Source organism: Ruditapes philippinarum, unplaced genomic scaffold (assembly GCF_026571515.1).
Source record: "Ruditapes philippinarum isolate M1 unplaced genomic scaffold, ASM2657151v2 ctg1934_1_1_1_1, whole genome shotgun sequence".
Taxonomy (NCBI): Eukaryota; Metazoa; Mollusca; class Bivalvia; order Venerida; family Veneridae; genus Ruditapes; species Ruditapes philippinarum.
Window position 1 is genome coordinate 111925 of NW_026859689.1, and position 12818 is coordinate 124742.

The 12818-nt window shown below is 33.5% G+C and overlaps 2 long non-coding RNA genes across 2 annotated transcripts; both read left to right on the forward strand.

Moving 5' to 3' along the window:
- Nucleotides 1-836: 836 nt before the first annotated feature.
- Nucleotides 837-4557, forward strand: LOC132757521 (uncharacterized). Its single transcript, XR_009629467.1, has 2 exons — nt 837-2045; nt 3745-4557. It is a non-coding gene; the product is annotated as an uncharacterized LOC132757521 (long non-coding RNA).
- A 3367-nt stretch (nt 4558-7924) lies between these two features.
- On the forward strand, nt 7925-10095 carry LOC132757529 (uncharacterized). The gene is made up of 3 exons (XR_009629468.1): nt 7925-8063; nt 9342-9548; nt 9965-10095. It is a non-coding gene; the product is annotated as an uncharacterized LOC132757529 (long non-coding RNA).
- The last annotated feature ends 2723 nt before the right edge of the window (nt 10096-12818 follow it).

Here is a 12818-nt window from a genome sequence, read left to right on the forward strand (position 1 = left end):
AACTGAAACACATTAGAATTTTAGAAATACTATCAGATTATTGATGTAAATATTCCATGTTATGTTTAACGGTATTGGAGCTATAATAACCGGGTTTCATAATATTTGATCTCATAAAAAATTTTGTACTTCAACTGAATCCTTTTAGGAACATGTGTAATGCTATCATTTCTCAACACAAAGGGTACATTGTATGCCGCTGCAAATAATAGGGCAATATATTGCTCCAGGATTACCTTATTTCGTTTTCTTAATACATTTTCTGTATGTAACCATTTCTTTGTGTTCTTTCCATCTTTTCCACATAAGCCGTTTGTAGAAATATCAGATGCTACTGACGGTTGTGAGTGGTCCAACTTAATGTATTTAGTAATATTATTTAGTAAATTCAAGTAATTTTTACACGTAGTCAGCTGACATACATGTATTAGTCTATGTTTACGTACCGAATTGTTGTGCCGCAATTATGTCTACCAATGATTTTTAGCATGAAGTCGCTCGTTTCTTGATAGATATTTCATGAACGGGAAGGGCTAGAGACTTGGGGTTGGTCTCATTTTGAAGCTTTATATAAACGTGAAATATTGATAAAAGTTTTTTTTTAATTGTCTGGCCAATCGTTTTCACAACGGCCCGGGAAATGAATCCCTTGCTCGTAGGCTCGAATCTGGAGTTTCCGGCCTTCTCTTAACTTATAGTATATTTTTAAAGGGGGTCATTATATACATTTTTTTTTTGTTTTTTTGACACTTTTAAGATGAACACAGGTTTTTTTATCAATCTGGTCATATTTTTTCTTCCCAGGTCCGATACTTTTGCCTGTGATTTCGAAGTAATTTGGAGATCTCGAGTCTTTCGTACCCAAGACATTTCGATCATACTTAGACTGCAAATCGACAGATTTTACAAATTGATATTACACAGATGTCTGCCTTTACAGGAAAACCGGCATATATGCCTACAATTTTTTGGTCTTGTCACGGCCGTTACGTCTCTACCAAATGGGGCACATTCTTGAATATTTCAGAATAATTTTATTTTGACCTTTATAAATTATTATATCTGGAAAAAATATATCTATTTAAAGTCTAGCCATTTCATTTTGGGTCATCTTTTTACAATTTGAATAATTATTCTGGAAAAAACAAAGTGCGCAAATGATCTAAAGGTTTGTACAAAGATTAGTGTTCTAAACATTCATCAAATGGTACATTTATCTGGAAAAAATATTTCAGTTCCATCATGACAAAATACCTCAATGGAACCCCTTTAAATTGAATTACACTTTTTTTTAATGTATGGGTAAATTCCATTTTCAGTGGTTGAAATTTTTCCTCTTTTCTCATTAATCAAGCTATAGTTTCCCATTTATAAAGCCACAGGTTTGTTTTGAAAGTTGAAAAAAAAATCACTGCCACCTTGATAATTGTTAACCTGAAAAATCTTCAGGCACTTAAAGGGATTTGAACCCCAGACCTCTTGATTACAAGGCAGACACACAACCATGTCGCGAAAAATGTCAACACAACAGCAAGACTGTTGGAAATGATCTATACCTGTTCTCAATACATGGTTGAAGTAATTTATCAGTGTTTAAATTAGACATTTTATATGATTTAACAATTTTTGACACTACTGATATTCACATTTTTTCACAAATCTACATGTAAAAAATAAAGATCATAATAAAATGATAGAACATTTTCTATTTTAGTGGTAATACTGTGGAGTAATATGAAGAAATATTATTAATATTTTATTATCATAAATTTTTCAAATTTTAATTATGTCATTACATGCTGTACACAATCATATTATTGTGTAAACCATATATATACATTGTATAGACACATATATACATTGTATATACACACACTAAGAGAGTAGTATTAGATGAATTTGAAAATGAAATCTCTAAATTGATATTTTCAGGGAAATAAAAGATCATTTACTTTAATATTCACTTGGAAAGGCTGGTACATGTAGCTAGAAAAAAAGTACAGTATAAGATTAAACAAAGACTAGAAGATTATTACAAACAACAGGTACTTATATAATATTTAATGTATATTTCACAAACCAAACTGAATTTTCCAAAAAAAAATTAATGAAAACAATATTTGACCTAGAGTCATAAGATTGACAGAACAGTGGCGTGTGGGGGCATCCGTGTGTCCTATGGACACATTTCTAGTTTCACTTATATACTATGTAGAAATTTTGTGAACGCAACTCCTCTTAAACCGGATGGCAGATTTTGCTTAAACTTACAGGGATGAACAACCTTCAGGTGTAGATGGTAGTAAAGGAAAGAAAATTTTTGCTGCGACCAAATTTTACAGAATTATGGCCCTTTGTTGATTTTTTCACAATAATTACTATGTAGAAATTTTGTGAATGCAACTCCTCTTAAACCGGATGGCAGATTTTGCTTAAACTTCCAGGGATGAACAACCTTAATGTGTAGATGGTAGTAAAGAAAGACATTTTTGCTGCAACCAAATTTAACAGAATTATGGCCCTTTTTTATTTTTTCATTATATATACTATGTAGAAATTTTGTGAACGCAACTCCTCTTAAACCAGATGGCAGATTTTTTCTTAAACTTCCAGGGATGAACAACCTTAATGTGTAAGATGGTAGTAAAGGAAGGAATTTTTGCTGTGACCAAATTTTTTAGAGAATTATGGCCCTTTTTTGATGATTTTTAGTTTTCAACTTGTGGCACATGTAGTCCAAAAAATATTTGACCTAGAGTCATAAGATTGACAGAGCAGTGGCTTGTGGGGGCATCCCCGTGTCCTAATGGACACATTTCTAGTTTTCTTCTTAGTGTGCCTTTATTGCTAAGATCTATTTAATTGACAGACTGTTTTTAAAGTTTGAAGGGATAATCTTTGAAACATTCAGATTGGTTATTAAACTAACCATTATTTACTTTATTTTGTAGCCAATAAGTAATTATACCTTTAAATTGTATGCCGTCGAAACAAATTAATTGTATACTGTCTTGAATTGTATACACACCAGTCTCTCACAATGCATGACTCACCCCAAATGAGGGTAAAAATAACTCTGACATAAAAAAAGTCTGCGTAGGGATGACAATTTTATTAATAAAACACAATATATTGTTCATTGCTCATTGTTTTTCATAGTTTAATATTGCAAGTGCAAATTTGATAGTTCCACTGTGTTACTATGTATTAAAATATTCAAAACTACTTTCACTTTCGGTTTTAATTTAAACTAACAATTGACGAAATACGAGTGTTGAACGAATACCATTAAAGGATTGTCAGAAGGAGTGTTTTGCGCATGTTTTGAGTAAAAAATGATGTAAAGGCTATTACACCAACAGAGTATGGAAAAAGTTTAAATTTTCAAGTGGCCTGATTTCCGTTTTGTTCTATCACTTCGGTGTTAAAGCCGCCATGTAAAAGTAGTGCGTTCCATCATGCTTAGAGTGGTTTCACACAGGTCAGTAAGACCGGTGTACACAATGTACTGTCTGCACATATGTGTCAGAAAAAATATCACAAAAAAGGAATTTATTATTACTATGAGTATTTATTAAAGAAATTGTATTTCAAATATATTTAAATAGTATTATTGAAAGTCATTTTGTATGACAGACACACAAATCTAGTGCTCTGCATTATAAATGTAAGAAGAGACAAATAAGATAAGCATTTTTTTGCAAATTATTGCACTTCATATAATTTTTATTGCTTTTTTTTAAGGTGGACATGTGTCACTGTCAAGCGAATGAAGATAAGCATCACACTCGGTGGGAATCTCCAGTTTCCAGATGTAGTGATCATAAACTGTATAGGCACCATTAACACTTTGGACTAGTTGGAGTATTTTAGAGGGCTAGTCTGAATTGAATCCCCTGTCAATAGTAAAGGCCAGTCATGAACATTGTGTTAAAGGAAAATGTTAAAACTCGGATTTCCCGCTTAACCAATCATTACTTTACCTTATATTCAGTGCGGTAATGTAGGAAATGGTTACTTTCTGGAACGGAGCTGTCAATTATTTTTAATTTTTTAGCTTGTTAGTGTTATCGTCGGACAGTTGTGAAGTAAAGACATCGCAGTTTGACTGTATAAAAGTTGCCTTAAAGAAAGTATGTCGAAATCTTAACAGTTATTCGTTGATTTTGTAGAAATTGACCAGAATTCACCTTTGTTTACACGCATTGCTTGGACGTCGAAAACGACATGCAATGACATTTCAGTGAAATTTGGAAACTTGCTCGTATTTTGGAGCATTTTGTAGGATTTCGATGAAGTAAAGTGTTTATGATAGGATACATTATTCCTAGAGACAACCACAAAAATAAAATAGTGATCTGGTGTATTTTTACCGAACAGTTCTTGTTTGTTTTGCATGATATTTTTCTCTCGTTAGGGACCTTTATTCTTTATATATAGTATTATGAGCGTATATGGGTAAATGTGGTATATAGTGCCTGTGGTTTTAACATGTATCTTAGCTTGCCTGGTGTAATGATAAGTAATAAACCTGAGAATTGAAACTATGAGAATAAATTGTTGTTATTAGTCCCCTTCTATTTTCATTAAGAGGGGACTAAAGGCTGACCCATTTCTGTATGTCAATGAAAGCTGAATTTTGCTATAACTTAAATGGTACAAAAGTAAGGTTCATCATACTGGTATCTGATATAGAACTATACAGAGATTTAGCATGTTATTATAATTTATGCTCCTGAAAGGGAGAGAATATAGTTGCGGTCTTAACCATCTGTCGGTATGGACTCAAGTAATATTCTGGATAAATATCTGTGTTCATTCCATACAGACTTGTACTTTTGGGGAAAAAGGTTGCTCATGGGAGGAAAATATGTTTTTAATGGTGTTTTTGAGATTTTAGTTGATAAAGGAAAAAAAACATAGTCTGAACTTAGGAAGACATTTGTCCTTCACACTCTTGTCCGAAATATGAATATAACTAGATATGTATTGAAGGGATTTTATGTAAACTTCACTTAAGATATTAAGCATGAAACATCATCTAATGAGTGTTTACCAAGTTTGTTCAAATAAAAGGCCCGGGGTCAAAATTGGTCCTGCCCCAGGGGGTCATTAATTTTCTTTAAATGCAAATAGTAAAAACTTAAAAATCTTCTTTTAAAGAACCCAAAGAGCTAGAGCTAAGATATTTAGCATGAACATCTTCTAATGAGTGTCTACCAAGTTTGTTCAAATAAAAGCCCCGGGGTCAAAATTGGCCCTGCCCAAGGGGATCATTGATTTTCCCTATATGCATATAGTAAGAACTTCAAAAATCTTTTTTAAAGAACCCAAATAGCTAGAGTTTATATTATAAGTTGAAACATCTTCTAGTGAGTGTCTACAAAGTTTGTTCAAATAAAAGCCCTGGGGTCAAAACTGGCCCTGCTCCAGGGTTGTCATTGTTTTTAACAGTATGTGTTAGTAAAAACTTAAAAAATCTTCTTTAAAAAAACCCAATAAGCTAGAGCTTTGATGTTTAGCATGAATCATTTTCTTATGGATGTCTTCCAAGTTTGTTCAAATAAAAGCCCTTGGGTTAAAACTGGCCCTGCAGGGTGTGGGGGGGGGGTATATACAGGTGAGCAACCTCAGAGCCATCATGGCCCTCTTATTTAATTATCTACCTTTATTATACATGTACTTAATTATGCTTGTCCAGAGAAATACTGGAAAAAGAGTTGATGAAATTTGATTAAACTTTTACACAGCGAAAATAATCAAGTGAAAGAAAGTGTTTTTTCAAATAACCCTAATTTTTGTGTCGCCTTGAAAAGGTGACATATAGGGGTTACTTTTGTCGGTGTCGTTGTCGGCGTCCCGGAGCATAACTCAGTCACTATAAGTCTGATTGACTTCAAACTTGGTATGCATGCTTCTTTTAATAACCCGAAATGCAGTGCACAAGGACCGGTACTCTGCAGTTCTTATTTTTTGAGTTATTGCCCTTTGTTAATTTTCATACTTTAATTTTGTCCGGGCCATTTCTCTTCAACTAAAAAAGCTATGGACTTGATACTTCATAGGATGATAGATCTCATTAAGAAGAAGTGCAGTACACAAGAACCAGTACTTTGTACTTCCTAATTTTTGAGTTATTGCCCTTTGTTAATTTTCATACTTTATTTTTGTCCAGGCCATTTCTTCTAATGAATAAAAGCCATGGACTTGAAACTTCATAGGATGATAGGTCTCATTAAGAAGAAGTGCAGTGCACAAGAACCAGTACTCTGCATTTCTTATTTTTTGAGTTATTGCCCTTTGTTTATTTTCATACTTTAATTTTGTCCGGGCCATTTCTCCTTAAGTATAAAAGCTATGGACTTGAAACCTCATAGGATGATAGATCTCATTAAGAAGATGTGCAGTGCACAAGAACTGGTACTCTGCATTTCTTATTTTTTGAGTTATTGCCCTTTGTTGATTTTCTTTCTTTATTTTTGTCCTGGTCATTTCTCCTCAAGTATGAAAGCTATGGACTTGAACCATCATAGAATGATAGATCTTATTGATAAGAAGTGCAGTGTTCAGAAACTGCTGCTCTGCACTTATTATTTTTTTAGTTATTGCCCTTTGTTATTTTTCATATTTCATTTTTGTCCTGGCCATTTCTCCTAAACTACATTGTTTAAAGGCGACACATCCGACTTGCGGAGTTCTAGTTTCTAGCTTAATTTTACAATTATCATTTCTTAAAATACATGTACTACAACTTTCAAAATAATGGTTGTCTGGAGTAAGTCTTTTCAATGATATCACACTCAAACTTAAAATACAGTTGTAGAGACTAGTGAGAAAAAGTCTTGTGTCAAATAACCAAAATTTTACATTACTTAGTTTTTGAATTATCTCCGTATATATTTCATGATACTGTTCAGAGAGAGGATTAAAATATTGAAGGAATTTAATTGAAACTTTATAAACGTTATACAGTGAAAGAGATTAGCATGAGAATTGCAGTAAACAAAGGCCATTATAAGTTCTAATGACATGGTCACATTCATATAATGTGATGCAAAAAATATTGACCATTTGAGTGTTTACTTGATACTGATACAGAAAATTTGATATATATCACAATTGATTATTTTTTCATAGCTTTGTCTCCCTTTATAATGTCATGTGTTAAAATAGTCAAGCTTGCAGTTTCCTCTGGTAGCTCTAATTTCACTTGTTGCTCTTGTCAAAAAAGGCCAATAACGGTTTATGATGGACCTACACATACATGTAACCTAAATATTATATTTAACATGTGTGTCATAGAATAATTGTATCATCTACTGTTCATTTACTGAATTGTGCACTTTATATTTATCAACCGGCAACACCCTTCACTCATTGAATTATCTGCCCCGAAATAGAAAAAATAGTTATTTGATCCTTCATACGTCCCAACTGCAGTGCCTTCAGCACTTTGATTATATAGGGGTTCCGTGCGGCTTGGTTTTACATATAAACTTAACGTTAACTGTATGCTTACCACAATTTCACTGCTTTTACCGATCGTTTAGGCCGCCATTTTATGAGCCCATTGTACGATTTTGGTCACGTGATCATCCGCAGTATCAAAGGAGTAGTTGTTTTAGAGTCATTTTATATCTTTCCATCGGACCAAAGTTTTGTATATTTGAGAGATTTCGCTAAAAATGCAAATAGAATCTCATATGTACATCAGTATCCTAGTTTTCAATGGTCAAATAAACGGTTCATTCTTTAAAATATAACAGAAGTGACAAATTTCTTTTGCTCCTTTGTGAAAATAGTAACTGCATTTTGAGCTAAGTTTTGACTTTGTAGTCTTTTGTATTTTGTATTCTTTCCAAACGATCCTTTTCTCAAATGTCTTTACCCAGCATACTCTTGCATCACGTAGTGTCTCTCTCTTAATATAGTCAGAATTGTTGTTTTTTTCTAATATAGGCTCAAAAAAAGTTCAGGTGCAGAAAACGTCATCCAATAATGTTTTCCAACAACAAGAGTCGGAAGAAAAAGAACTTTCAAGGATTGACTCTTCGAGCTCCCAGGTATGAATTATCACTTTACTTTAAATATTACACAAAAACATTTTTATCTTAGGGTATAATAAAACTTCCACTATTACTCGTGAAAATGTATGTTTATGATATTCATACGGAAAGTCAATGACTCAGTACCTGTATATATGGTGTAAATTAAGTTCTAATTGACAGTGTCATAAAACGGGTAAACATTTAAAAGGACATACAGCTCTTTTTAAGAAAATATTTCATCAAATACAAGCGTGTCTAAAAAAATTACCATGCAATTTCTATTTTATTTAGAGGAACCACCGCAATTATCAGATGTTGTATTTCATAATGATTAACTTTATGCAACGTAAAATATTTGTACATAGTAAATTTCACAATGTATGTCGAACATGTTGGACGTCTGAAGTAAAATTAGAACTTGATACTTATGCCGTTGACTATGATCCTGTAATCTAAAAAAAAATGAATACCTTGTACAAAATGACAATGTCTATTTGGCGTCCGCGCCGAAGCGCGGCGCCTCTTATGGAATGAGAAAGGGCAATTGCAACTTCTCGGGCCTTTTAGTCGGTCATAATAGCCGATCGTTCCGATTGTATTGACTGTAATAAAATCTGACAGCTGTAAAATGTCCCTTACTTTATCTCACTGTGGTCTTATTATCTTTCGGGATCAACAATATTGAGGATTGAATATCGCCTAAAACGGTGCTAGGGTGTGTGAAAGATTTTTACACCTTTTCATTAAATATCTCAAGAACAGAGAGAATATTGACCGGGAGTCACTTAGGGGCCATTTCACTTCGGTGCACGTATCAGTACAGACCAAAATATCTAGCTCGAGAGTATGCGTTAAAAGCGCCGGCTGTTTTCGCAAAACAGTTTCCCATTTTTTAAAATTCCTTTTCTAACGTTGTAACTATACTTTAAACATCGGATAGAAATTACGAATTTTTATAATTTTCTCTTTCATTTTTTTCTAAATAGCTTATATATATATACAATTTCAATTATAGTGGAGAAATGACGTCATACTAAGTATTCGTTCATAAAAATGCTTGAGTTATGTCAGCTTGTCTGACAATTCTAGAACCGGTACAACAGTCTTATAGACATACACATACAACCAACACTTAAGGTTAGACGGTAAAAATCATGTACTGGATATATTGAAATTTTCTACCTATTTTTAGAAATATCTTTCTGTCATAAATCTGTCATTTATTTTGTTATCAAAAAATTGGTTAAAATGTAATTAGAATCAAAGAACTTGTGCATTTAATTCTTTTTCCAGTTTTTTTCGTTTCTCGATGATTTACCGACAACAAAGAAACCAGAAACACCAAAAAAGAAGACACCAGGCGAGAAAGCAAAACCAAAGAAGACAGAGGGCGTGACAGGTGCAAAAAGAAAGGCGTTAACAGCGGGACCATCCACCAGTAAGAAAAAGAAGGCGTATGAAGGCTCTGAAATGGGTCATGGTGGCGAGATCATGTTTGAGGTATTAATTGATATACATTAATATTAGTACTCCGATTTGTGAACCACTATCTCTACCAATATTTCCAGAAATATCTTAAAAACGTAATATCGTTTTAAATCTAAAGCCGATGTCACCTTCTTTTGACAGTTTTTGTAACACTCATATAAGTACAATTTTAGTCACGTGAGAAAGTGACACCATAGCCTGAAAAAAGAGAAGAAAGAAATATAAAACTGGTGAAATTTTTAAACAGGCAATTAATTTCGCATTCCTTAAAACATTTATAAATGAAAGTTGAATAGAAAAACAATATTTATCCTTTTTAGGCTAGTTTTTTTTCTTTAAATAAAGTTAAAAAATGTATAAGTTATTGTTATAATAAATTCTACTACTAGTATGTCATTTATTGTAATTATTTTAATCATTTTGGACAGCTTTCGATGATGAAGTATTTGACAGCAAATAAAAAGGACGGAAAATTAACGGTTGGTATCAGAGAATTTTACCATGATGATGGGCAGTTACTGCCAAGTAAAGAAGGTAACTTCCATTTCTTGCCGTTATTATTTATGCTTACCGTTAACAAAAAGCTTTTTGTCTTTATAAAGTTGAAAAATGGTTGCTATTCCATAAAGTTATGCATATATAATTTCTGATTGTTTTATTGTACATTATTATGTACCAACAATCAACTATTAAGTAAAATATTTATAGACACGTGAGTCTCAACACTAAAACCCAAAGTTATTCTCAAGGAAAATGAATATTTTGTTAAGTTTATACACTACTTGTGTAAAAAAATTCGTATATTCGAACATTAGTTTTCATAGTTTCTTTTTGAAATATAATTAGCATGTAGGATGCAAGAAAATGAATCAAAGTAAGAAACCAGGTGTCTTTTTGAAGACGGGACTGTCTAGCTCTCGGGTAGCTGTTGAGCAGAAACTTGACAGAGCATCGTTAACGCCATAAACAGTTACACTCAAGCTAGATACTCCGGTCTGTACCGGCCATACGTCTGTTGTCGAAATTAACTGTTTACCTGCTTTTCGAGAAAAAGGTGTTATGACGGACTCTGTATTCTTAACATTTCAGGAATATCTTTAACTTTGGACCAATACAAAAGGCTGAAGAGTCAGCTAGCATCGGTTGATAAAGTTTTGAAAGACCTCTCATAATTTGTAGAGTCGTAGTTGCATTCTATTTTTTTGTATTTCTTTTTTACTTTTTTCCATTATGTTGTTATGGAAGCACTGGAGGGCCCTTTTGACTTCTGACTTTATGACTTTTGACTTGAGAGTTATGACTTTTGACTTGGGAGTTTTGACTTTTAACTCGAGACTTATTACGTCTTGGTTGTGAAATTAATTAATTGAACCACACTTTAAGAGAGCACGTGAGTAATAAGCGAAGATGGCTGTGTTGTGCCAAAATATGAAATTCGTGTTTGCGTGTTGTTTTCTGTGCACTCTGTTGAAGATAACAGCTGGTGTGGTACCAGCTTACCTGCCTTTGTCGTCTCCGAATGTTGATAAAGCATCACTCATTGAAGAATATTTCAAACAAGGTTTTAAATACAGTGAAATTCTTGGATTTTTGCTACTTAAGCATGGTATTTTGTTGTCACTGCGTCAGCTGAAAAGAATCTTGAAGAAGTTGAACCTGAAACGTCGAGGTGTACATTTGCAATCGCAGTTGAAAAACGTTGTTCGTGTAATTGGCACGGAAATGCATTATAGTGGACAGTCTGTCGGTTATCGGACGATATGGCGCCGGCTGAAAGTGAGTCATAATATGGATGTAAATTAAGCCATAGAGATGTTATGGACATAATGAAAGCAATAGATCCAAAATGTGATGGACTGAGAAAAGCACATCGACTTGAAAGACGTTTCTGTTGTGCAAAAGGGCCAAACAATATTTGGCATTTAGATGGTTATGATAAGTTGAAACCATTCGGATTTTGTATACACGGAGCGGTAGATGGTTTTAGCAGGAAAGTTATCTGGTTGGAAGTTTCTGACACTAACAACGATCCAAAACTGATTGCGATATATTATTTGGATGCATTGAAACGCATTGAAAAAACACCTCGCATACTTCGTTGCGATGCTGGAGCAGAAAACAGTGTTGTTTGTCTTCTACAGCAGTTCTTTCGGAATGAAGCAACCGACCACTTTGCTAGTAGTCGCAGCGTTATTGTTGGAAGAAGCACTTCTTACCAGCGCATTGAAAGATGGTGGGGTAAGCTACGTCAACAAGGAATACAGTAGTGGATTAACTTTTTAAAGGATTTGCGCGATTCTGGTCGTTTCAATGAACTCGACCAGATACATTGTGAAAATTTGAAAAAAAAAATTATGAATCTAATACAAACACACCTGGATAGAATTGCTAAACAGTGGAATGTACATGAAATTAGACCTCAGCACAATTCCGATGCACATTACGGAAAACCTGACATTATGTATTTTCTACCTGAAACGTTTGGCACGCTTGATTATGGTACTGCGGTTGACAAACGTGATGTGACCTGTTTTAAAGACATGTATTCAGTTCCAAAGAGAAAGTTTGACGAATTCAGCGAATTGGCTTATCTGTTAAAGCCCGACCTCCAAATGCCAGTATATGCCGATTCAGCATTGAATTGGTTCCTGGAGTTGAATGATTTAGTGGCAAACTCGTATGAAGACTAAAGTCTTTTTTAGCCATAAAGTTGTTTTGTGAGAGAATAAATGATCAACACGATCCATCATTATCATCATCATCATCATCATCTACATCATCATGATTATCATTATAAGTATGTTGACTGCAATGATGATTGTCATGATGCTGCTCCTCATGATGAAGGTCGACTATATAATTTAAATAATTATGTTCTTGATGATAAGCAGAAGTTAATTTCGATGATAATGATTATAATCATGACGATGATGATAACTATATTAAGGATGATGATCGTGATGATGCTGTAAACTATAGTATAATATATTTTATAGTTCATAACGTAAGTGGCATATGTTTATTCTTATGTTTGACAGTCAATTATAACAAACGTATATATCACGAAAGTCAAATGTTATTTCTACGTTCAAATACATCATGGCTCACAAAGCTCTGTTTGTAACCGTTAACGTTTCAGTCAAGAAAAACTACGGACCTGTGACAAGTGTAGACCGAATTAGTCTGTGCAGGTGTGCAGACTTACTAGGGCCTATGTACTTAACTTTCAGTTAATTAGAATCTGGCTATTAAAATACATTTACTGTCTCACGTTCATCTTTG